The following is a 23559-nucleotide window of genomic DNA, read 5'->3' as shown; positions in this document are numbered from 1 at the left end:
GGGAATGCAAAAACAAAAGTGGTTGCCCTGCCCTGCATGTCTGTTTGCAAGGAGGGTTTGCTGCAGTTGTGTTTTCCAGCACTTTCTTTGGCAGAGCCCACCACTGCCGAGACCAGGGTGGAAGTGGCATAGAGCAAAGCTGGGGGTTGTGGTGACAAAAGTGGGGTTGCAGCCTTTTTGCTTGTCCCTATAGCTGTGTGAATGCTGAGGTGTTTATGCCTTTGAATGATTTATTCTCCTTCTTGGGGAGGTTAGAAGTGACACCTGGCCATCAGACAGGTAGCACATTTATGCAGATTTAAGATGAAGCTCTGACTTGTCTCCTCTGTCCCTGGTGGCACAGCAAAGGTGACAGTCATCTGCTTTCCCCCCTCCCTGGGTGGGGAACAGTTCAAGCAGTGAGATCTCGATTTTTGCAGTCATTTGGCATCAGCTCTAAATCTCACTGGGTAATGCTGGAGGCTCAGGTGCATCCAGGTGTGATGGATACAAGAAAATGGCCAGGGATTTTGGGGCTCTGTTTGGCAGGGGTGGAGAGTGTGGGGGAAGGGTCTCTGTGAACTGAGACTCAGCTTTTTGTCTGCTCACCTTGCAAGGTCTGGCTGGTGCTGGAGATAGCAGGACTAAAGCAGAAAGCTCTCCTGGAACTGGCAAGCTGATGTGTTGCTTCTCTTCCACTGCTACAAAGGATAATTAGACGTATTTGCATATTTAAATGCAGATTTCTCACCTTCCTATCCCTCCATTCTGCTCCAGCAAATTTCTAAGGCACTAGGCTAGGATTCCTTCCCAAGGAAAGAGGTTGGATCAGCAGGGATGTTAAACCTAAGAAGAACTGGGAGGATTCAGTTTTCTTTGTGTTGCTTGTTGGCTTTCACAATACTCTTAGTGCTTCTCTTTCCACTTGGGGAAGTGTTCTCCCCCTTCCATGTTTTTCTTCCTTGCTGCATATTGCAGAAGTGTTTGCTCTGACACTCAGCTGTAGAACATAAGTGCCTCTTCATTAATGCACAAGTGATGTATTGGCTAATTGTTCTCATTTTCTGTTCAAATTAGGCATCTCCCAAGTCTTGTTTATTGTTTGGATTCTTTTTAGAAACCAAATTCTCCAAATCCTAATTACTGCCAAGAACCTGGCTGCTGATGTGCTGGGTGGGTATTGAACATTTCCAAGAATGGAGACTCACAGCCTATTGGGGCAACCTTAGGGGCCACCAGCAGCCAAAAATTCCCTCCTCCCCAACCTAAGGAGCAAGGACAGCTCACATGGGGCTCTTCTTCCCTGTGCATGGATGAAGGCTCCCCATCAGCAGAGAGTGGGGGGGAGATTTCCTTACAGTCCTCTGTCACTGCTGCAAAGCAGTGTTTCCAAGGCTGGGAAACAAGTCCTTGGTGAAACCAAAGAGCAGACCAGTTTTTAAGCTCACTCTGTCCCACTGGGTATTATTTCCATGTGAGGAATACCTGAGAGCAGGGGATAGAGTAAGGGACTAGCCCAAGGTCATGGGGGAAGTCCATGCTAAAGGGAAGAATTCTCTTTTTTAACCTCTGTGTACCTAGACAGATGAATATCACAGAGATCTGTGACCTCCTCCCAGGTCCCCCCAGAGGCACAGAGCAGAGGTGGTGCCTGGTGGTGACGTCCATGGAAGATGCAGGTTCCTCCCAGCCAGAGGGATGAGTGATTTGTTTGTATCAGCATCTGAGCCAGAAGCCTTCTGTGAGGCCAGGGTGGCAGGAGGGTGGATGTCTGCCAGAGACTGCCTGTGCCCAGGGATCCTACAGAATAAATAGGAATTATTTCCAATATTTCTAGTATTTCTTTATCTTATTCATAGCATTTAGATTGTTTGTGTTTTTATATTTATATATTCATTAATGATAATTTTTAAACTATGCAGTTATACATGGCATTTATTTATGTACTTACTCCTACTGCTCTCGTTGGGTGTGCCATGGTCAAGCAAGGTTCCAGCACTGAGGGGTTTCCCTCCCCAGCACATGAGCTGCCCAAGTTTAGAGAAAACCAAGGCAGGTTACATCTCCTTCACCTCCCCCTTCTTCTCTTTGGTCTGTGGACCCTGAGGGACCAAGGACCAGGGAATCCTTCAGTCAGGTCAGTGACCAGCCCCTTGAAAAGCTGCTGCTGGTGGGTGAAGCTGTTTCTTGTTCAGTTCTGTGAGACCTTTATCTGTGTTGGGTGAGGGGATTGCTCCCTCTGAACCTCTGGCAGAGCATTTATTCCTGCTGCACCCAAGGATGGAGTGGGCTGGACTTGACCCTGGGGGTTTGGGACCAGAGACAGCAAGCAACAAAATGTGCACACAGTGGCATTTTCTGGTAGATGTGAAACCATTAAAAGCACATTTGGCAAAAATAAAAGAAGGAATGAATGAATACTTTCCATTTTTATTTGGAAATTATGGGAAAAATGACAGAATTAGGTGTTTCTTGGATGTTTTTTTCCCCTTATTCTTTGTCTTGCATTCTGCTTATTTTGTTACCTTTATTCCCTGATGAAAAAAGACACAGAAGGGAAAGAACCATTTACCCCATTTGTAAGGTATCAAAATGAGTACTAAGAAAATGAATTTCCCCCTGAGAAGTAATATTGCAAAACCAGATTTTTTTTTTTTTTTTTTTTTTTTTTTACCAAACCAATTATCTTTTCCCCCCACCAACTTCCTCTCCTGGCAGAGGAAACAAGACAGTAAAGGCTTCAATGGAAAATTTTGGACTAACTCTAGTATTAATGAATTGCCTGTTGCTAATGTTCTGTCACTCATCTCAGACCCTGGAGGTACTAAAGATGTGGAGCAAATGAGAATTTGTAGTAGCTGTAGAGATGAATGAGTCAGCATGGAGACTTGCTGCCTGCTTTTCAGAGACACAGCAGAGATAATTTAGGCAGGGATGTCCACACAGGAAGGCTGGACCAAGATATAAAAGGGCAGGAAATTAATTCTCCTCCTTGTTCTGGAGACAGGCTGGGGGAGCTGGGGGTGTTCAGGCTGGACAAGAGAAGATTCTGGGGAGACCTCAGAACCCCTGTCAGTGTCTAAAGGGGCTCCAAGAGTCAGAGAGGGACTTTGGACAAGGGCCTGGAGGGGCAGAACAAGGGGGAATGGCTTCAAAGTGACAGAGGGCAGGGTAGATGGGGTGTCAGGGAGAAATTCTTGGCTGTGAGGATGCTGTGGTCCTGGCATGGGTTGCCCAGAGAAGCTGTGGATGCCCCATCCCTGGAAATGCCCAAGGCCAGGTTGGATGGGGCTTGGAGCAACCTGGTCTAGTGGAAGGTGTCCCTGCCCATGGCAGGGGAGTGGAACAAGATGATCTTTAAGGTCTCTTCCAACCCAAGCCATTCTGTTTCTGATTTTATCTAACCCATTATTGAAAATCTCCAGTGAAGTACATCTGCCTTGGTGAGAATGCTAATAACACTGCTTGTGCTGTAAGATGGGAAGTTTTCCATTGCCTTATGAAATTTCTGATCAGATCCATAGCTATGTCTGTACTCGTAAATGAAAGAGTCCCAGGACATGTTCCTGGGTGTGGAAACGTCATGTACACTCCAGTTCTTGAACTAGCCCTCTTCTCACACTGAATTTGGTAGCACCCACTCCCAAGCCAAGAACTCAGCCCTACAATCAGTTTGGATGCAACCACCTTGGTTTGAGAGGTTAAAGAGGTTTAATAGCAGGAGTGAGGGCTAGCCCAGACTCCACTGCCAGAGAACATTCCTGGGCAGGTACCATTCTCCAAATCCTTGTTGTTTCAGCTATGAGAGTGTTTATTAAAGTAACCATGGAGGCAGATGGATCCAATTTTCTTCTCAGGTGGAAAGGAAGGGGCAGAATATTTTCTTCCATGCAGAAAAGGCTGTTCAGAGAGATGCTTGACAGCTTTGGCAAAGGCTGAGCTCTGTCTCAGGGGTCACTTGATACAGACCTTTAGCAGCAGGAGGAGACACAATGTCTGCTGATACCACAGGGACCAGTTTTATGAGTGGCTAATGACTACTGTCCCTGGTCACTAGGACATGCAGCATGGAGATGGATGATGCAGGCTTTGTTGGTTTTGCATGGCATGGTAGTGGTGGGGGGCACAGATTTGGCTTCTGTGAGAAGCTGCTGGAAACTTCCACTGTGTCTGACAGAGCCAATCTCAGATGGCTCTGAAAATGGACATGGTGCTGGCCAAGGCTGGGACAATTAGATATATTGGTAACACCTGTGTGATAATGTATTTAAGAAGAAAATAAAAACAAAGTGAGCATAGTTGTTTTGTAGCCAGAGAAGAGGAGGAGGTGCAGAAGGAGGGGCAGGAGGTGCTCCAGGTGTCAGAGCCAAAATTCCTCTGCAGGCTGTGGTGAGACCATGGTGAAGCAGCTGTGCCCCTGCAGCACATCCATGGGGATCCATGGGGATGGAGAGATCCACCCACAGCCCATGGGATCCATGGGGATGCAGAGATCCACCCACAGCCCATGGGATCCATGGGGATGGAGAGATCCACCCACAGCCCATGGGATCCATGGGGATGAGATCCACCCACAGCCCATGGGATCCATGGGGATGCAGACATCCACCCACAGCCCATGGGATCCATGGGGATGAGAGGTCCACCCACAGCCCTTCAGTTTAAGGTGGACAACATCCAGCCCCAAAAGCCAACAGGGAGCTGCTCAGCAGTGTAGGTAAGGCTGGATTTTGCTGCTTTGACTCTGTGCAAACTGGAGCTGGTTGGTGAATGCCTTAGGACATGGCAGAGGAGGAGGGAGAGGTGGAGGTGGCATTCAGGTGATGGAGACAACATGCTTCAGCAACTCTTCCTCTGCTCCTGCTCAGCTGGGGCACCTCAGAGAGACCTTTAGGCACATGGAGCTGGATGGCACCTGCTGAACCTTGAAGTCCAATTATCTGGTTTGTTATTTAGTCTTTATGAGTAACACCCAAGGTTCTGTCTCAGAAAAGCAGAATTTTTAGTTGCATTGTTCCAGCAGGAAGGCTGTGCCAAGACCTCAGTCTCTGATGATTTGCACCTCATTTCCAATCTGGGCCAATGGACATGTTATAGTTTGCTGTTTTATTTGGTTTATTTCTCTCTTATGTTTTTTCTGTTTTATTGGCACACTTAGTGATTTTCTCCTGTGCAAATGCCACTGCTCAGTGTCTCCAAGCACAGTATCCACATCATTAAGCTCTGTAGCTAGGAAGGAAAAATTTTTACTTCCTGGTATCAACCTTGTCTCTCTAGCTCTTCCTGGATGAAATTCTGTTTCATAAACAGAGATGCAGATTATTCCCTTTGGAGATGAGGTCCCCATTTCTACTGAAGACTCATGAGTCATGTTTGTGGGCATCACAGATCCATTATGAATCCCTCATTTACTCTTTGATAATTAGGATGTCAATACTGTTCTCCTTCTTAGGCAGTTACATCCCATAGCAAAAAATTCTGGTGAATAATACCAAGCCTAGAATTAACTAATAATTTTCATTCTGTTTTGAACATGGCAGTCAAGGTCAATCCCCTCCTTCCTTTGTGATTTCCCGATCCTCCTACACATTGCTGCTCCTAATTACATTGTGTCATTAGGAGGTGTCATCAATGTTGCCCTACTTTTTTAGTGCCAAAGTCAACCTTAAAAATGTTAGACACTGCTAACCTCCTTCCAGGCTGCAGCTCAGCCTTCCAACACCCATCATTGTCATTTCCCTCGCCTGGTTTCCCATTCTGCTGATGTTCGTGTTCACTGGATTAATTAATCATTTCCCACATGGCCCTGGATAAAATGCTCTGCTGAAACCAAATAGAATTTCATATTTCTTTTGTCTGTAAAGTCAGTTATCCTGTCAAAGGACATGTCAAACATCTCTCCTCCTCCCCTCCCACACACTTCTGTGTCTGGTGAGGCCACCAGCTTCTTTGGGATGCAGGAGCTGGTGCTTAGGGCAGATCCCACTTCTACTGGGTGGCTTCAAGCCACCACTGTAACACAAGGAGTAAATAAAGAGGGGGAGATCAACTAATTTAGATTATCCATCCTTTCTTTTTCTAACAAATCACTAAGAGCTGTTATAAATCTGTCTCCTCTCACATTTAGAGCATGACCTTTCCTTTTCCCTCTCCTACCAGCTGAACAATCTAAATTCTGCACTCAATCTTGCATCAGTCTCACTGTTCTTTGCTCTGAGCTGAGTGTATTTATATATATATATATATATGTGTGTGTGTGTGTGTGTGTGTATGTATTTATTTATGTATTCATAATGTCTTTGGCTAAGCCTTGTCCCACTGGGGCAAGAGCATGGATGCTCTTCTGCTACCATGGCCAGCACCAGCCAGGAGGGAAAGGGACATTTTAGGGAAGTTTTCTAGGATGGAAGTTTTATTTCTCTTGATGTATAACTCAGTATTCTGGATATCCTTTGGATATCCTTCCAATGTCCTTTATGTATATGTATATGTATATGTATATGTATATGTATATGTATATGTATATGTATATGTATATGTATATGTATATGTATATGTATATGTATATAAATTAATAAATATATAAAGGACATTGGAAGGAGATACAAATACTTGTAATTATACATTATTTATTTTTATAGATTATTTTATATACCAATGTTTTATATATTACATTTATATTTATACATATCTATTTTTATGTATTATTTAAAAACTATACAAACTGGGCTGTTCACCAAGTTATTGCTTTAGCCTCCCAACTCATTTCTCCTCCCCAAATCCAGCATTGCAGGTGTTCTGTTCAAACACATTTTGCTTTCTATTAATAACTGCTTTATGATTAATAGCTCCTTATATAGAAAACTATTCTTTCAGTAAGTAATTTCTTTTTGATCAAAAAGTGCTTCCAGCTGAGGGCACCCTGCAGCACTTTGCACACACAGTGTGAATATGGAGAGACTGCTGCTGCTTTGGTGAGCTGGCTGCAAGCTGTGCTGTTAACACTACAAAATAGGAGGTGAAGGTGGGGAGGCTGCTATCCTTTAAACAAATATTAATGTTTATTAAAATGTTAATGTAAAAATAAAATTTTACATTTTTAAGAATTAATTTTAAAATAAAATTTAATTAAAAAAAAAATTAAACTGGTTTTTAGTTGTTCGAAGGTTTTTGTTTGGATTTTTTTTTTTTTTTTTTGTATGGGTGAGTGGAAGGGTTTTGTTTGTTTTATTTTTTCGTGGAGCTGTGATTCAGCCTGGAGAATGTTTTGTGGAGACCTCACAGCACCTTGCAGTGTCTGAAGGGCCCTAAAAGAAGCCAGGAACAGTAGTGACAAGACAAGGTGAAATGAGTTCAAACTGAAGTAGCAGAAATTTAGGTAAGGTGCTGGGAAGAAATTCTTCCCTGTGAAGGTGGTGAGGCCCTGGCACAGAGAAACTGTGGATGCCCCATCCCTGGAAGTGTTCAAGGCCAGGTTGGATGGGGCTTGGAGCAACCTAGTCTAGTGGAAGGTGTCCTTGCCTGTGGCAGGGGGTCAGAACAAGATGATCTTTAAGGTCTCTCTCATTCCAAGACATTCTGGGATTATTTAATTTGATTAATTAGTATATAGCATCACTACAGAAGGCCACTAGTTTTTTTAGGACCACCACTTTCTAAGCAGCAAAGCACCTGCACACATCTTTAACCCTTTTAAAACACAAGGGAAAAAAAAAAAGCAGCAGCCAAGCACCATTAGTCAGGCACCAGCAACCTTGCAAAGTATTCCAGTGAGAAATCTCTGTTTTCTAATTCAGCATGTGCAAGGTTGGGCAGATAAACACCCTGTGACAGCTAATAGTGTCTTTGTGCTGGATGAATAGGAAAAGAAGAGGTTATCCAGAGGCAGGAGAAGGAAATTTTTCAGATCTCATTGCTGAGCTTCAGGCTTCCTCCCAGATTTGACTTTGCCTTTCACCTGGAAGGAAGCTGTGCATCTGCTCTGGTGCAGGGAGCTTTGCTTGAAAGAAATCAGCATCACATGCTGGAAACACAGGAGGGATGTGAGCCCTGCCTGGTCCCATTCCCAGGCTGAGGCAGCAGTGGGGCTGTAGGTTAGTTTATTGGATGAGACTTTAAAGGAAAATCTGCAGATTCTTCAGGATGCCATCTCACTGCACAGGTGGCTCCTCTCCCTTCTCACATCCATGTTCACTGTGTAGTTCCATCACTGTGAGCCTCAGCAGGACCCTGGGTATCTTTTGTAGCCTGAGCCACACTTTTCCACCAGTGCATCAGAGCAGAATATCAGTGAAGTTCCTAAAACTAGGGAGGGAATTGGCCAACAAGGTCTGATTATTCCAGTGTGCTGGATTTGTGGACACCACATGCTGGGTTGCAGATTGGTACTATGAACATGTTTTGTGCTCTTGTTATTTGGATATAAATGGATGTACAGAAGATGTGAGATGAGGGAAGAGAGGTGGGATTGCAAGTTGCTCAAGCAAGATCCTATGAAGGTATGAAAGCCTTGGGTTGGGTTTGCCATGGCTGATAGCCCCCAGGCAGGAATTCTGTGCATCCACAGGTCTCAGCCAAGCAGCAGGGCTTTGTCACAGTGTCAGCCAGCAGCTATGGCAACTCACACGGAGGATTCCCAGAGAGGAATGTGTTGGCAAGCAGCACAGCGGAGGGAGGAAAAAAACATGTGGAGGGACAGGAAAAAACCATGTGTTCCCTTTGGAGAACTGGGATAGGTTTTGGCAGCATCACCATGCAGAGAGCAGGGTAGGTGGCATTGAAAGTTGCTGTGATTGAGCCTCCCTTGGTGGGTAAAAGCTTCTGACAGCACAGCAGCACAGGAACAAAGCTTGGAGCAGGAGACAGAATCACAGAATGGTTTGGGTAGAAAGGATCCTTTAAGCTCATCCAGTTCCATGCCATGGGCAGGTCCACTATACCAGGTTGCTTCAAGCCCCATCCAACCTGGCCTTGAACACTTCAGGGATGAGGCAGCCACAGCTTGCTTTAAGGGGAGAGGTGATTCCTCATAGAAATTCTCCCATGGCTCTGCATAACCCACAAAGCTGAGAGAGTCTGCAGCATTTGGCTGGTGTGAATTCTGGGATGACACATAGCCAGCCAACCTTCAGGGGAGATACAAAGGTCCATGGTTTGATCCTGATCCCAGAGCATGGGATGAACTGAATGTGTTCTTGAGATTCTCCCCAGCCCTATTTCCCAAGATTCTCCTTCATGCAGTTCTAGAACTGCATACTAACACAGCATACTGATCCCTGTACATGGAGGATTTTCATCCCCCCAAGAGAGATTTCTCTATTATGACCAGCTGCAATTTGTCTCCTTGGCTGCTCTGAAAATTGGAAACCCTCAGACAACACAAGCACATCTGTTGCCTTAGGGGATGGTTCTCTGGTTGGGTTTCTGTTGGTACCTCTAGTCATGGAAGTCTTGGCAGTATTTTTGGTAAATGTTTGCTAAGCCCAGCTCTTAAAGTTATGTGGTTTGGGGAAGTCCTCAGCTTCCTCTAGAACAAAGACCTTGCAGGGTGGTGCAATGTCCAAAGTTGGCAGGGAATAACTGAAAGATATTTCTTTAAACTCAACATGTTGTGGTTGTGAGTTGCAGCCAGGTGTGTCTGTCCAGCCCTTCCTATCTCAACCTTTGCTCTTCCAGTGCACATCATCATCTTTCTCACACCCTCTTGGGATGTAGGGGTGCTCCAAGGAATCACTGCTGGAAACTAGAGATCAGGTTTTTGGCTATATGATATGGATATGGGGTGGGAAGTCAAACTGGATGGTGTAAAATTGGTCTTTTCATGTCAGACTTAGAACATGATGCAAAATAGGAGGAAACAGAGGCTTGTCTTGTAGATATGGCCTGGGAAGTGTGAAGATGTGAAGGTGGTGAACTGCTGTACCCCACTTTCATACCTTGTTGCTCTAAAGAGGGGAGCTGTAAGCACTGAAATAGAGGCTGTATTTTGTTTAGAGGTCTCAAAACACTTGCAGACAGTTCCAATTCAACCTGGTCCCCGGTCTGGATTTCAGCAGACACAACATTCCAGCCCACAGAGGTACTACTGGGTATATAGAGTCTGGCAGTGTCCAGGTTCAGGACTGTGCCCTTGACACAGAAACTGCATGTGTGTGCTGTGCAGAAGGGGAAATGAGGGGAATCACCATGACCTCAATTGCTGTGCACACTCTTTCCCTCTTTGCTGTGTGGAGACATCCCTTGGGAAGCTGCACAGGTGCTGGAAATGTGTTCAAGCTTCCACAAGAACAAATGATTAAGATGTTCTACTTATAAAAAAATATAGGAAACTACTTTATCATGTTCAGTGTAAGTTCTTGTGGATGGAGAAGATAATAATTTACAAAATATATAAAAAAACTAGATTTTTCCTCTTTTTTCCTTTGATTTCATTCATGTACACCCACCCTGTAGGTAAAGAGATGTCCATGTTCAGGTAATCTGACAAGGATCACTGGTGGACAGCCTGAGGGGCACCAGCTTTCGAGTTCTCATGTCATTCCTTGGGTTTTTCTCAGTTTTTGTGCAGGTTGTTCATACCACTTAGGGGTTATTTATCTCAGATTCATCCTTGGATAGCCCATCAGTAGGACTCTCTGATGCTGAACATGTCCAGGGATGGGGCAGCCACAGCTGATCTGGGCAACCTGTGGCCAGGACCATGCAAGGAAGAATTTCTTCCCAGTATCCCATCTAACCCTGGCAGTGGGAAGCCATTCCCCCTTGTCCTGTTCCTCCAGACACTTGTCCAAAGTGGCTCTCCAGCTCTCTTGGAGCCTCCTTAGGTGTAGAATGCCTTTAATATCCCACAGGCAATTTACATCTGCAGGACTATGTTCTTCCTGTAATTCTAGCTGATGCTTTATTCAAGGTAAGAGATTTATAAGGGCAGAATGTGACATTAGGACCCTCCCACCTGGGAGCCTGTCCAGAGCCAGATTTCATCCTTGTAATCTCATGCTGAGTCCTTCATTTATGCTTGGCTAAACCATTTTGCATGAATTGGAACTCAAAGAGATCTTGACATATTGAATAGCTTGAAACAAAGAAGCAGCAGTTTAGCAGAGGTGAGGGCAGGGAATGACAAAGAGGTAGGGATCAGCTGTGGTGCCATTGCAGATGGGAGCAGCTGGTGGAGGAGCAATTCTGCAGGGAATCACAAATCACATGTCAGTAATTGTTACTTCATTTTAAGGAACGATAAATTAACAACAAAAGCACTCCAAAATAAATACTTTGGGGCAAGTATGTACTGAGATACATGGGCAGGATGTCTAATAATCATTCCACATTAGTGAGGACTTGAATAGATTTTTTTTGTTCAGGTTTTGGTTATGTACTTCAGCAGTCATGGACCAGAGAAAGTTCTGAGGCCAGGATTGCAGCAAACATGGTCATTGCAGGAAGCTGGAAAGTATGGAATGGTTTGGGAAGAGAGAAATGGATTATTAACTTTGTACCTATTAAATGTAATGGTTGGTTAGGATGCTCAAACCTGCTGTTGTCACAGCCAAGAGGAACAAAACTTGGATGTCAAAAGTTAAAAATGCATTAAGTGCATTGCTGGAGATGCCAGGAGGATATCTCCACAGTCCCTCTCTGTGAATCCAGGAGAAAAAAAAAGTCATTATCTCTCATTCTCTGCATTGACTTTTTTGTCTACAGTGACCTTGGTGCTGCTAGCTTTTATTTATGTTCCTCAGGGCACAGGTTGGATCAAGCAACTAGAGTTTTAATAAAGCTTCCTGGGTGTATGTGTGGTGAAATTTGATCTATTTTGATGGCTTCTGCTGGTCATCAGTTATCCCACTGCCCTCTCTCCATGCTCTCAGTCCTCCATCCCATGGTGGGGTCCAGCTGTTGGAGCCTTACCCCATGTTGGACCTTGTGTATCTTTGCAACCAAGACCAAACAACCTGTTAGTGGGCTCACAGCCTCCCCACATTTATGATGACTGGAAATGCAAAGCATCACTGCCTGACAGCAGAGCTTAATGTGGGACCACTGAACCTGCCCTGCCTGGCTGGAAACACTTCATGGTGCTCAGGAAGTGTGTGGATGTGGCACTTGGGGTCATGGGTTAATAGTGGGCTTGGCAGTGCTGGGTTAATGCTTGAACTGGTGATCATAGAAGTATTCTCCAATAGAAAAGATTCTGTGATTCTATGACTCAAGAGCAGGCTTCATGTAGCTGTTGCAGAGATCAATGGAAAACACCCTATTCAGGGCAGGATCAGGATTTGACTGAACAGAGCAGAGTACAGCCAAGAATGACCCCACTGAATTGCTTGCATGCTAGTTAGGGTTTTTTTTTGCAATGCAAAATTGAATTATTTCTTAATATAAACATTTTATGAACTGCTACAGGAGGTGAATTATTAATGGGAAGAGAAGGAGTGCTTTTTCTGAGCCTTTCTGCTCTGTCAGTTGCAATAAATATCAGTCTAAGAGTGTGTTTAAAGCTTGCATGCTCTGCCTGGGAGACAAGAACTCTGCCTTTTTCCATCATCTCTTCTCTCAATTAAATACCTGCTTAATACATTTGTCCCTAGCATGTTTTATTTTTCAATTAAGTTTGGAAGGACTCCAAAGGAAGAAGTATTTGCAGATTGCCTCATTTTCAAATGAGACAAATTGCTTACCCAGCAGGACACAAATGGCTTGGAGGGGCTGTAAGCATTTGCTGTGGGCACAAAAGTGCATTGTGACAACAAATCCTCCTCCTAGTTCTTCACAGAAGACTTATAAAAGTGGTGCTTCTATTTTTTAGTTCCTAAATTTACTGTCTGGGAGCTTTTTTTTCTTTAAGAAAGGGATTGCTGTGCACACTTTGTGTGCTGGCAGCTGGGTTTGGCAGGGAGGTCTGGCGTGGGTGATGCATGCAGAGACTGTGCAGTGGAGGAATATTTTAATTTAGTTCTATGTTAATGGTACCTTTCTTGGGAAGTGGGTTTCCATGATCCAGATATATTTTTAAGGCTATTTACAGCCACATTGCAATGGCACCATCCTGTGGACCAGGTCTCTCTGTCCACATGAGCATCAGTGCAGCACTGTCTCTGAGCAAGTGGCCCATTTGCAACCTCCTCCAGGTGTTTCAGGATGGACCTGGAGGTGCCAAAAGACCCCAGGACATCAGATCCCTGGGTGGTAACATCCCATCAGCTTCAGAAACCACGAGAATACAAGATGCTCCCCAAAATGGGAATAGGCTCTGAGTCTCTTCGTGTTTCTGTGGTTTTCTCCCAGCCTGTGCAGCTCTCCAGGCTTTGACTGCTGCACACAATATTTCTAGAGCACCTTTGCTGTGCACACAGCCTGGGATTTTCTTTCTCATGTGAGTGTGAATGGTGTGTCTCCCTGATATTTTTGGTGTGCTCAGCATGATGCTTTTGGTGGAGCACAGTGGGGCCCTCAGGAGATGAGCACCTTTGATATAAAGACACAACCCATTTGGTCTCAGCTTTGCTTTCAGAGCTTTACACTGTGCAAACACTGGAGGAGCCCTTGAAAAGAACCAATTAATTATAAAAGAATTTTCTTCCACAACATGCTTTCTCACTGTTTTCCATATAAAGCTTTCCTACAGCCATCCTTGCCCCTTTTTGTTGCACTGTGACAGCTTTGGTATGGACAGCATGGTACCTGCAGAGACTGCTAGTTGCTTTGTTCACTCTTATCAGCCCTTGTTTTTAAGTAATTAGGAGGGATTTCACAATAGAGCCATCTATTCCAGTGCCTTCTGCTGTCTCTTCCCCATACTCCCCCAAGGCAGCTTTGGTGGTCCAGTATTACAGATTTGCTACCAAGGGACTAATCAAGTTGTTACAGAGCTGGAGTCAGTGAGTCCTCCCCATTACATTATTGATGCTTAAGTAATCAATAATTACATTATTGATCCTGGCAGTTTCCCAAGCTTGGGGTGGAAAAATGCAGAGCATTTTTTCATTTCCTGCAACTCATCTAACTTTTGTGTCTCCTTCTGGTAGGGATAGCTTCTAAAGAAAGATACATTAACTGGAAGTGGAATGAATTGAGTGTTACACTGTTAAAAGTGATAAATCTTAATGGCCCTTATTCTGCTCTCCATTACACCAACACAGTCCCAGTGACTTGTGCTGGTGTGTTGTGTGGTTTCCTAAGAAGATGCATGGGCATCCTAAGCTTTGTCTCTTCCCAAAGAAGCTTTCCCAACTCCCAGTTCTCCCATGAAACTGTTGCTCATCCCACTTCAGTCACAGTCACAGAAGGGTTTGGGTTGGAAGGGATTCCAATTCCATCCCCTGCCATGGACAAGGACACTTTCCACTAGACCAGGTTACTCCAAGCCCCATCCAGCTTGGCCTTGGACACATCAGGGCTGGGGCAGCAATATCTGCTCAGGGCACCCTGTGCCAGGGCCTGACCACCTCACAAGGAGGAATTTCTTCCTAATATCTAATCTAAATCACCCTTCTTTCAGTTTAAACCCCTTCTGCCTTGTCCTAGATTTTCATGGTGCTTTTTAGAACAACCTTCCTCACAGCACCCAGGGCAATTTCAATGGGATAATCCACATTTCCTCTCCAGTAATTCCACATATATTATGCAAACTCTGCACCTTAATGTCTACAGCACAAACCGATTTTATAACTGGATTTTGCAGCCTTTGCAATAACACAGCATTTAAGGGTAATGATGGGAGGGGGAATCCAACTCAGCCTTTCTCTGAGCTCAGTAATCCTTTATCTTAAGATCTTTGCTCAAGCCTCAGCTCTCTTCTTTCATCTACTTAGTTCCCACCCAGATCTGTTATGGTTTTTCCAGTTAGAAAGAATTACAGTCTCTTAATTTCATCTACAGAAACATTTAATGGCAGCATTGCACAGGAAGGCATCAATTGACAAGCAGAATTCAGTCAAAGACAGTGACTGGCTTGTCACTTTTGAATGTTAAAAAATACTTTAGATTCATTATATATATTAAATTTTGTAAAGAAATAGGACAACCTCAAATACACACCCATAAGCATGGCAGGGGCTGGTGATTGGACCAAATGTAGGTTAATCTCCATTCATCCACATCTGTATTGCATTATTCAAGGCTGTGTAGTTGTCACACTACCTATGATGTGTGCAGCACATCTCAGTGTCCCTGACATGAGTTACACACTTGGGACATGGCTGGAAATGGGGAAATGCAGCTCACCGAGCTGCAGAAATGTTTGCTGTGGAATAGTCATCATGTTGGACCTGGTACCCCAGTGGATGGGTTCAAGGGTTTTCTGCCAGAGTAGCTCTTGCAAAAAATATCTACAACAATATTTTTATTACTATGTGTTTTATATACTATATGTAAATATTGTTGTAGTATGTATAAAAATGTATGTATTGTATTAGTATTATATTTTAATTTTTTGTTTGGTATAAAACCTGATCTTGGCCAACTGATCTAGTTGAAAATATCCCTGTTGATTTCAGGGAAAGTGGACTATATGATCTTTTTCTTCCAACCCAAACTATTCTGTGCTTCTATGGTTTTAAACCTCTGCACAGTGGGAGTGCCTCTAGAAGATATGCCTTGAGGATGGATAAAGTATCATGGATTTGAATTCTTCCATTTCCAAGAATAAGATATTATGCACCCAAAGCATATGTCAATACAAGAAGTTTGGATTATATACAAGTCAAGTGTATTTGACTTTGTGCACTAAAATGGGATGAAATGTTCTGTCTTTGGACATGTGTGTGTGATTTGCTTTCACAGGAGGTAGTTTTGGCTTGGAGGCTCTGAGATGTTAAAACATAGGATCACTTACATGGTAACTGGTTGTTACAACAGCTCTGATCTGAGCTGGCAACTTGTCTATCCTGTAGGCATCCATTGTTGTGGGAGCAGTCAGAGCTGTGACCTCACATCTGTGTCTCCCTCAGCTCTGCAGGGTCACTGAAGGTGGACACAGGGATGATGCCAGGCAGCTGCAGAGTTAGATGCTAAATTTATCTGCCATGAGCAGCATGAACAGAAGAAGTAGGTGGTATTCAAAACTCTGTTTGCTTTGAACTTTCAGCTGTGTGTCACTGCTCCAACCCAGTGCAAGGAAAAACTCAATTACCACAGGGTCAAGGCTCTGGGGAGACCTTGGAACCTCTTCTAGTACTTAAAAGGGCTCCAAGAGAGGTGGAGAGCGACTTTGGACAAGGAGTGACAGGATGAGGGGGAATTGCTTTACACTGACAGAGAGCAGGGTTAGGTGGGATATTAGGAAGAAATTCCTCCCTGTGAGGGTGGCAAGGCTGGAATTGCTTTCATATATTAACTGAAACTCAGATTGTGATGTCTCTATTTTGAGACAAATTTAGGAGAGGACACTCTTCTAATGAGCTGTCTCCTCTAAAAGGGTTCCAACAATCCCTTTCCACTAACAGGAAATGGATATTAATGGATGAAGAAAAAAAACCCCAATGGTTTATTAACAAACAGAATTCCCACAAGGCAGAGGGAAAAAAGTAAATAACTGCTAAATATTAAAGTGTTAGACCACTCCAGGAAAAATACCCGCTCACAACATGCAGTACAGAATGGTGCCAGCTTCTCTCTCCGGATAAAAACCAAACAGGAGCTTCACACAGCAGTTTGAGCAGCAGATAAAAATTGTCTGGTGTCAACCTCCTTTCCATGGCAGACAAGCAGATGGGCTGGAGCCCTTGGTGTGCTTTCTCTCCCCATCTCAGTTTCCCAAAGTTTGGGGGCTGGAACGGAGTGATCTGGCTCCTGCTCCGGTCGAGCTTCTCTGGTCTCAGACCAGCAGCTGCCCAGGTCACCTTGAGGCAGGGAAAGATTGCTGCTGCAGCTTCTCCAAGGCCAGGGAAAGGAAAAAATTCTTGCCTGGGCAAACAAAACCAAGCTAGCCAAGCAAAACCAGACCACACAGGGTAATGGAATGCCTGGCTAGTAAGGCTTTGAAAAAACCAGTCAAAGAGACAGAATGTGATGGTTTTGAGAGCAAAACCAGCGAGAGACTCCAAGTCAGAAGTACAATTTAATAGGGAAAAAAAGAGAAAAATAAAATGCATGCAATAGTACAAAAGAAAAACCACTGACAGGGTCAGAATACAACCTGACACCTCACTAGTTAGGGTGGTGGGAGCAGTCCAGATGAAGTGGTCTTGTTGAAGCAGTGATCCTGTAGAAATGCTGGCAGTGATCCTGGTAGCTCTTGTTCTCTGGAAACCACTGGGTAAGGTGAGCTTTGGTATTCCAAATTTCAGTTTTTATCTAGGTAGGAAAGGCTTGGCTCCTCCCCCTGGGTGGAGCATCTCCCAGTGGGATGATGTAATTTTATCAGTCATGCAGTGGGACTGAATGCCCCATTAACAGAAGATATCTCCCTGGAGGAAGGGTGGGTCCTGGGAAAGATAAAGAACATTGTCCCACCTGGTTTTTAACAGATGGCCCATTAGCAGAGGATATCTCCTACAGAGATAAGAATCACTGCCCCACCTGGTTTCAGCAGATGGTGATAGAACACATCCCTTTGGGCATATTGTAACCTAGGACACCAAAGTTCCCCACTCCCCAGCCCTGCACACATCCAGTCCTGGGCCTTAGAGATACAGCAACATTCTGGGGCATAAAACAGAGGATCATGGAACAGACTGGCCTCATAAATCACTTCAAGACATGTGACTAACCAATTGCATCACTTTTCATGTAAATAGTTAAATTTTAGGATGCCTGCCCAGTCAGCATTTACAGGATATTGAGATACAATCATAAAGTAGCAACTGCAGTGAGGAGCAAATAATATTGCCTAAATCATCTAAGAAGTGGTGAAAAAATATAGCTGCTATTTAATTTTCACCATCTTCTTCCTTTACCCACTTTACTAGTTAATCTATTTCTACTCCCATGTGAGTAATTACAGCCATGCAGACTAGAAATGAAATCTAAGAACAACACTAAGAAGGGAAGCAATGATTCCCTGCAGGAAGCAGCAAAATACAGCAAGTCAAATTATATTGCTGCAACAGAAAAGCTTCCTCTTGTCAACAGTGATGCTCTGACCTTTCTACAAGGAGACCCATCCTTCTGTATCCATGATTTGGATGATAATTGAGGAAATCCAGACAAAATCTTACTTGTGGTCCCAGGCACCACCCATCTCCATCTTTTGCCTCAAGGGCAAACCTTGCAGTTCCCATGCAGTGGACTGCAGCATCAACTATTGGAGAAGGGCCAGGATTTAGGATACAGGAGCTGGTGAAGGGCTCAAGCAGCTTCACAGCAGAGCCTCCCATAAAGTCTGGGAAGGAAGGTTTCCCCAGCAGTCCCTGCCCAGCCCTATGAGAGTAATTGGAGTTAATGAACTCCCCCCTAGCAGTGTGGATGGACACTGGCACAGGTTTCCAGGGAAGCTGTGGCTATCCCATCCCTGAAAGTGTTCAAGGCCAGGCTGTGTGGGACTTGGGGCAGCCTGGTGTAGTGGAAGGTGTCTGTGCCCATGGCAGGGCAATTGGAGTGGCAGTTTTAAGGTCCCTTCAGCCATTCTAGTATTCTATGAATTTTGACCAGAGGTGTTGTCAGTGCTGCCAGTCAGTGAGATTGACTTGTCCTTCATCTTCTTGGGCAGTAACTCTTCAATTCTTAACTAACCATCTGTCCCATCTTTACTAAAAGTGGATGCCTTTGGCTTCTCTCCTCATCCTGCTGCTGGACCTCAATCAGGGACTGATGACACTGAGTTTGTGAAATGCAATGGCTTCATTTGACCTTAAAAAGCTTCATTTCCCTAGGTGTTCATCAGCATGTTTGTGCACCAGGTTCTCCTCTTACAAGTCACATCATGGATTCACATGGATTCATCCACTGGTTTTGCAGTATGAAGTTCTGATTCAGAAAGTTGTTTATTGTCCATATTTACATCCATGGGTCAGCTAAGGGCCTCTATGCATGTGCTGAAGTTTTCAGGTGAACTGAAATAATGCATTTTTAGTTCATCTGCAATTTGTGTTTTCAGATACTTTATATGAGGTGTGAAAATATCTCTCTGCCAAGAATCCCACTAGAACCAAAGGCTCACAGGCCATCAGATGAGGGCTGTTCATTCTTGGCACAGGCTGCCCAGGGCAGTGGTAGAGTCCCCATCCTGGAGGGATTTAACAGACAGATTTATCAGGGAGAGGCAGATAGAGCACTTGGAATCATGGTTAGTGGTGGGCTTGGCAGTGCTGGGGACTGGCTGGACTCAATGATCTTAGAGGGCTTTTCCATTCTTAAAGATTCAGTGATTCATTGTGCCCTTTTTGCATGAGGAGGAACAGAGGCAAGCAGCTGCCTGTTTCTCTGCATCCCATTAGATTTTGAATTCATTGCAGTCACCATGAATTCAACTAAAAAATCTTTGCACTTAGAGAAGAATTTCCAATGCTATGTTGTCTTTGCAATTTCTTCCACATTTCCTAACACGAAGGTTCCTTCTCAAGGGTTTTTATCCCTGGGACCCTAATAGATGAGCCTGCTTAATTCACATGTCCTTATTTCTGTGCAGTGGTGTGTGTTGTCTTGAGCAGAGAGTCAGATATGGGATGCTCTTTGGCTCAGCAAATTCTCAAAAAAGCACTTTGGCTCTGTTATGGACCGAGTGAGAGTGTTAGGTTCAGATTTCTGGCAGCAGTTTTGCTCAGGTGACCCACAGCTAAATCACTCTCACTTGCAAGTTCTTAAGGATGGCCAATCAGCTCTAATATAAAATGAGTTATTGCTTGAATAGACAGGAGCTTAATGGATGAAAGGCCTTAAACAGAGTTACTTACTACATAGGATTAAACAAAGGATTACTGCTAGATAACATAAAACAGTGCACAATATAAATGTACCTGTATTACAGCTAATCTGTTACAGTATAGATGAGGAGTCAGTGTAACTTCCCACAATTGATGATGGGGTACACAAAGTCCTATCACTCAACCCCAGGGGAGTAACCATGAAGGTCAACATCTCAACTTTGGGGAGAAGACTCCACACATTCCAAGGAATGTGCAGAAGATTCCTGCTTTGTAAAAATATGGTGTAGCTTTTACAGTCTGTAAAGTGAAGTGTCAACCAGTCAGAAATTTCTGATATTGAAGGATTACTACTAGATAACATAAAACAGTGCACAATATCTGCTTCCACAGCAGGATGTTTACTGTCAGCTGGAAACATCAATCCTGTGGCACCAAAATAACTCACTACCCAGATTTCCACTGGGTTGTGATTCACACCAGGAGGTGTCAGTACTGTTTGGTTTAACCTCTCTCCAGATCCCCAGATACAGCTTTTCCTGGTTTCTGGGGTTTCTGCTGTGGGATCTCCCAGTATTAGGCTCCTCAGAGTCCATGCTGTTCCCTTTGGCAGGGGTTTAGCTGCCAGGAGATTGGGGTGGCTTTGAGCTCCTGGGCTGTTGCAGATGCTTTGGATAAAAGATGGATATCCTTTATCAGGCTCAGTCTGTGTTCTTCTTGTGGCTGGGGAGCACAGGGAGCTGGAGGCTGGAGAGCAGATCTAAGCTGAAGGCAGCAGTGGAAAAAGGGAACAATCCTGGGGGTGCCAGTGTTTTGCCCTGGTCCATAAAGTAGATTTTATGTGGCAAAGCTGCTTAGATGTGCCACTTAGTATGAGCTGAGGATTTATCTCACCTTTGGCATCATACATACACCTCCCCACACTGGCTGGGATGTTACTCTTAGTTACCCACAGCTATGTGTCTCACTCAGCTCTATGACCCTCTGCAGGGTTCACCATCACCTTCAGTCCTGGTTTTGTGACATTTTAATCATGACAGCCTGCACAATAATTCTTCCTCCTTGAAAGCCCACATTCCATGGTCCTCAGGCAGTGCAATATCCATTATTTGGGGGCTGCTGACTCAAACAGTTTTTATAAATGGATGGTTTCATGGTTGTGCTCTGCCAAATCACTTGGTTTCATCCTTTCCAGTTCATTGATTGTCTTGCTCATAACCTCCTTCAGCAGTGCCAAAGTCACCTTCTTGAAGGCTCAGTACTTTTCTCCTCTTTAGTGCCAGTGCTTGATGGGGTCTCACCAGAGATCTTTAGATACTGGTCCCTTCCCATCCTGCTCACATTCACCCCATTGTCCATTGTCCATGTTTCAAATTAATTCATTAATATATTTCACATTGTTTTAGTCTTTGTACACAATTGGCTTATCCAAACAGACTTGCTCTCTGTACATATGTTTATATATATATCTATATGTGTGTGTGTGTGTGTATCTGCAAGTCTTAGAGGTTAATTATTAATGCTTGGGGAAAAAATACCCTTGGCCACCAGGAGCCTCTTTGTACCATTCACAGCCTCACTGAAGCTTTACAGTAAATTATTGTGTACAAGATAATAGCACAGGCATTAGAGGATAAATCTGTCATTAAGCCTCCATGCAGGAGTGGGAGATGGGGCACTGGGTGCAGCAGGCAGTGACAAGGGTGTTCTTACACTTGCAGTGGCAAATTTGTGTGTTGACAAGACCATTGAAAACAGGAGTTGGTTGGAATTAACCTTTTAACTAAAGGAGGCTGGGGTGGAAAGTGGAATTAAATGGCTGAATCACAGAGTCACAGACTGGTTGGGGTTGGAAGGGACATTAAAGATCCTCTTGTTCCAGCCCCCTGCCATGGGCAGAGATACTTTAAACTAGACCAGGCTGCTCTGAGCCCCATCCAGCCTGGCCTTGAGCATTTCCAGGGATGGGGCAGCCACAGCTTCTCTGGGCAACCTGTGCCAGGGCCTGACCACCCTCATAGGGAAGAATTTCTTCCCAATATCCCATCTAACCTCAGTGGGAAGCCATTCCCCTTGTCCTGTCACTCCAGCCCCTTGCCTAAAGTCCCTCTCCAGGTCTCTTGGAGTCTCTTGAGGCACAGGGTCTCTGAGGTCTCTCAGGTGAAAACCCTCAGCTCTCCAGCCTGACTCCAGAGCAGAGGGATTCCAGCCCCTGCAGCATCTCCATGGCCTCCTCCACACTCACTCCAACAGCTCCAGGATCTTGGGGTGCTGTGTGCCAGTAAAACATCAGGCAAAGCAAGAAATCATTCTGGCCCAGAATTTTAGGTTTATTTCTCAGCAAGGCAAGAGCACATTGTGTTGTGTGCTATTGCATGAGGAGCCTCAGCATGGGGCAGCATTCCTTTGCTGCTGGAAATGGGCTAGGAGCAGGTTTTGGCTCTTGCACAGCACTAACCATTGGTCAGGCTTTAAAATCAGTTGTTTGCAGGAGGATGCACCTGTTTATGCTGAGTCCAAATGTATTTCTTTCTGTTCACATTAGAAAAGAGAACAGCTTTAGGATCAAAACACAAGCCTGCTGCTCACCTGAGCAATGCTTTCTGAGCAGGATTTGCCTGGAATCCATGTAGTCCAGTATCTTCAGCCAATCACAGCCAGAACCAGACAACCAGAGGGGGATTGGAGGAGATTCCTGCATCATGGACCAACTCCTGCTTTGGCTCATGGTTCTTCAAGGAGCAGCTAAATGCTGAAGACACCTCTGAAGACTCTTGATATCCATCTGAACAGCCATGACTTAGTTAAATTTCATTATATACTGAAGTTCAGTGTCCTCCTTTGGCATTGAGTTCAACCAGCCATTATTATGGTTTTTTGGTTTCCCCCTACTTCATTTCACCCAACTCTCTTTTCCTGTTTTAAGAGCAGGAGAATACTTAAGAGTTACTGACACTGTATTCCAGAAAGGCAAAATAATTTGAAAATCCCAGACACGTTTTCTATTTAGTTTGGCTCAAATGTATCTTTTTGTTTGGAGAAACGTTAAAGAGAAGTCTGATGTTCTGAAATAGTCCTTGTGAAGCACTTTGATATTTTGCTTCATAAGAGGATTCATAGTCTTTGGTGTTGTTGTGAGTAGAATAAGGGGAAAAATGGATGAAAAAGAATTAAAATAACTGAAAAACATTTTGTAAAGTTTTCTTTTTTTTTCAGTGAAATATCTGAATATTTTTCTTTTTACATTGATATTATCTTTTCCAGATTAAGCTAGAAATATCCCTCCTGTGCAGGACTCCACCATGAAGTCCCCCTTTTTCTGCATTATTCATTTTTTTGTGTGTGTACATCAAGAAGAGGGAATTGGCCTGGCTCAGTGCCAGCAGAGCTGCTGTCAGCAGCATACACTGAGCACCCTGTGCTGCTGCTGATCAAATGTAGCCTCTCTTTAAAGTCCTTCAAGGAAAGTGGAAGCTTGAAGTGGTGAAACCTTGCCCTGTTCTGTCCTTCCTCCCCACTTTTATCTTTCCTTTGGCATCAGTAGATAAAGGCAGTCTGTGCCTACACAGGACTTGACAAGCATCTCCAGAGACAACTGGGGGCTCATTTCAACCCCAGTGCGCCCTGGCTGGGCTGGAAGAGGGTGTTCAGGTCTCCTTCATCTTGCCACCACCTTCAGCAACCCTCAGTCAAAGGGAAAATGCAATTAAAACAACCAGGCTGGACAAAGCCTCATGCAAGAGCAGTGTGGTGTTCACTGACACATGTGGAGATTTTG

The 23559-nt window shown here is 44.3% G+C and overlaps 1 protein-coding gene across 2 annotated transcripts in view; it reads left to right on the top strand.

Moving 5' to 3' along the window:
- Positions 1-23559, top strand: part of MAP6 (microtubule associated protein 6) — a 40499-nt gene that overhangs the window by 1607 nt on the left and 15333 nt on the right. The window lies entirely within an intron of this gene.

This window comes from Oenanthe melanoleuca, chromosome 1, assembly GCF_029582105.1.
Source record: "Oenanthe melanoleuca isolate GR-GAL-2019-014 chromosome 1, OMel1.0, whole genome shotgun sequence".
Classification (NCBI taxonomy): domain Eukaryota; kingdom Metazoa; phylum Chordata; class Aves; order Passeriformes; family Muscicapidae; genus Oenanthe; species Oenanthe melanoleuca.
The sequence above is the reverse complement of the archived record's forward strand: the minus strand, read 5'-3'. Positions and strand labels throughout refer to the sequence as shown.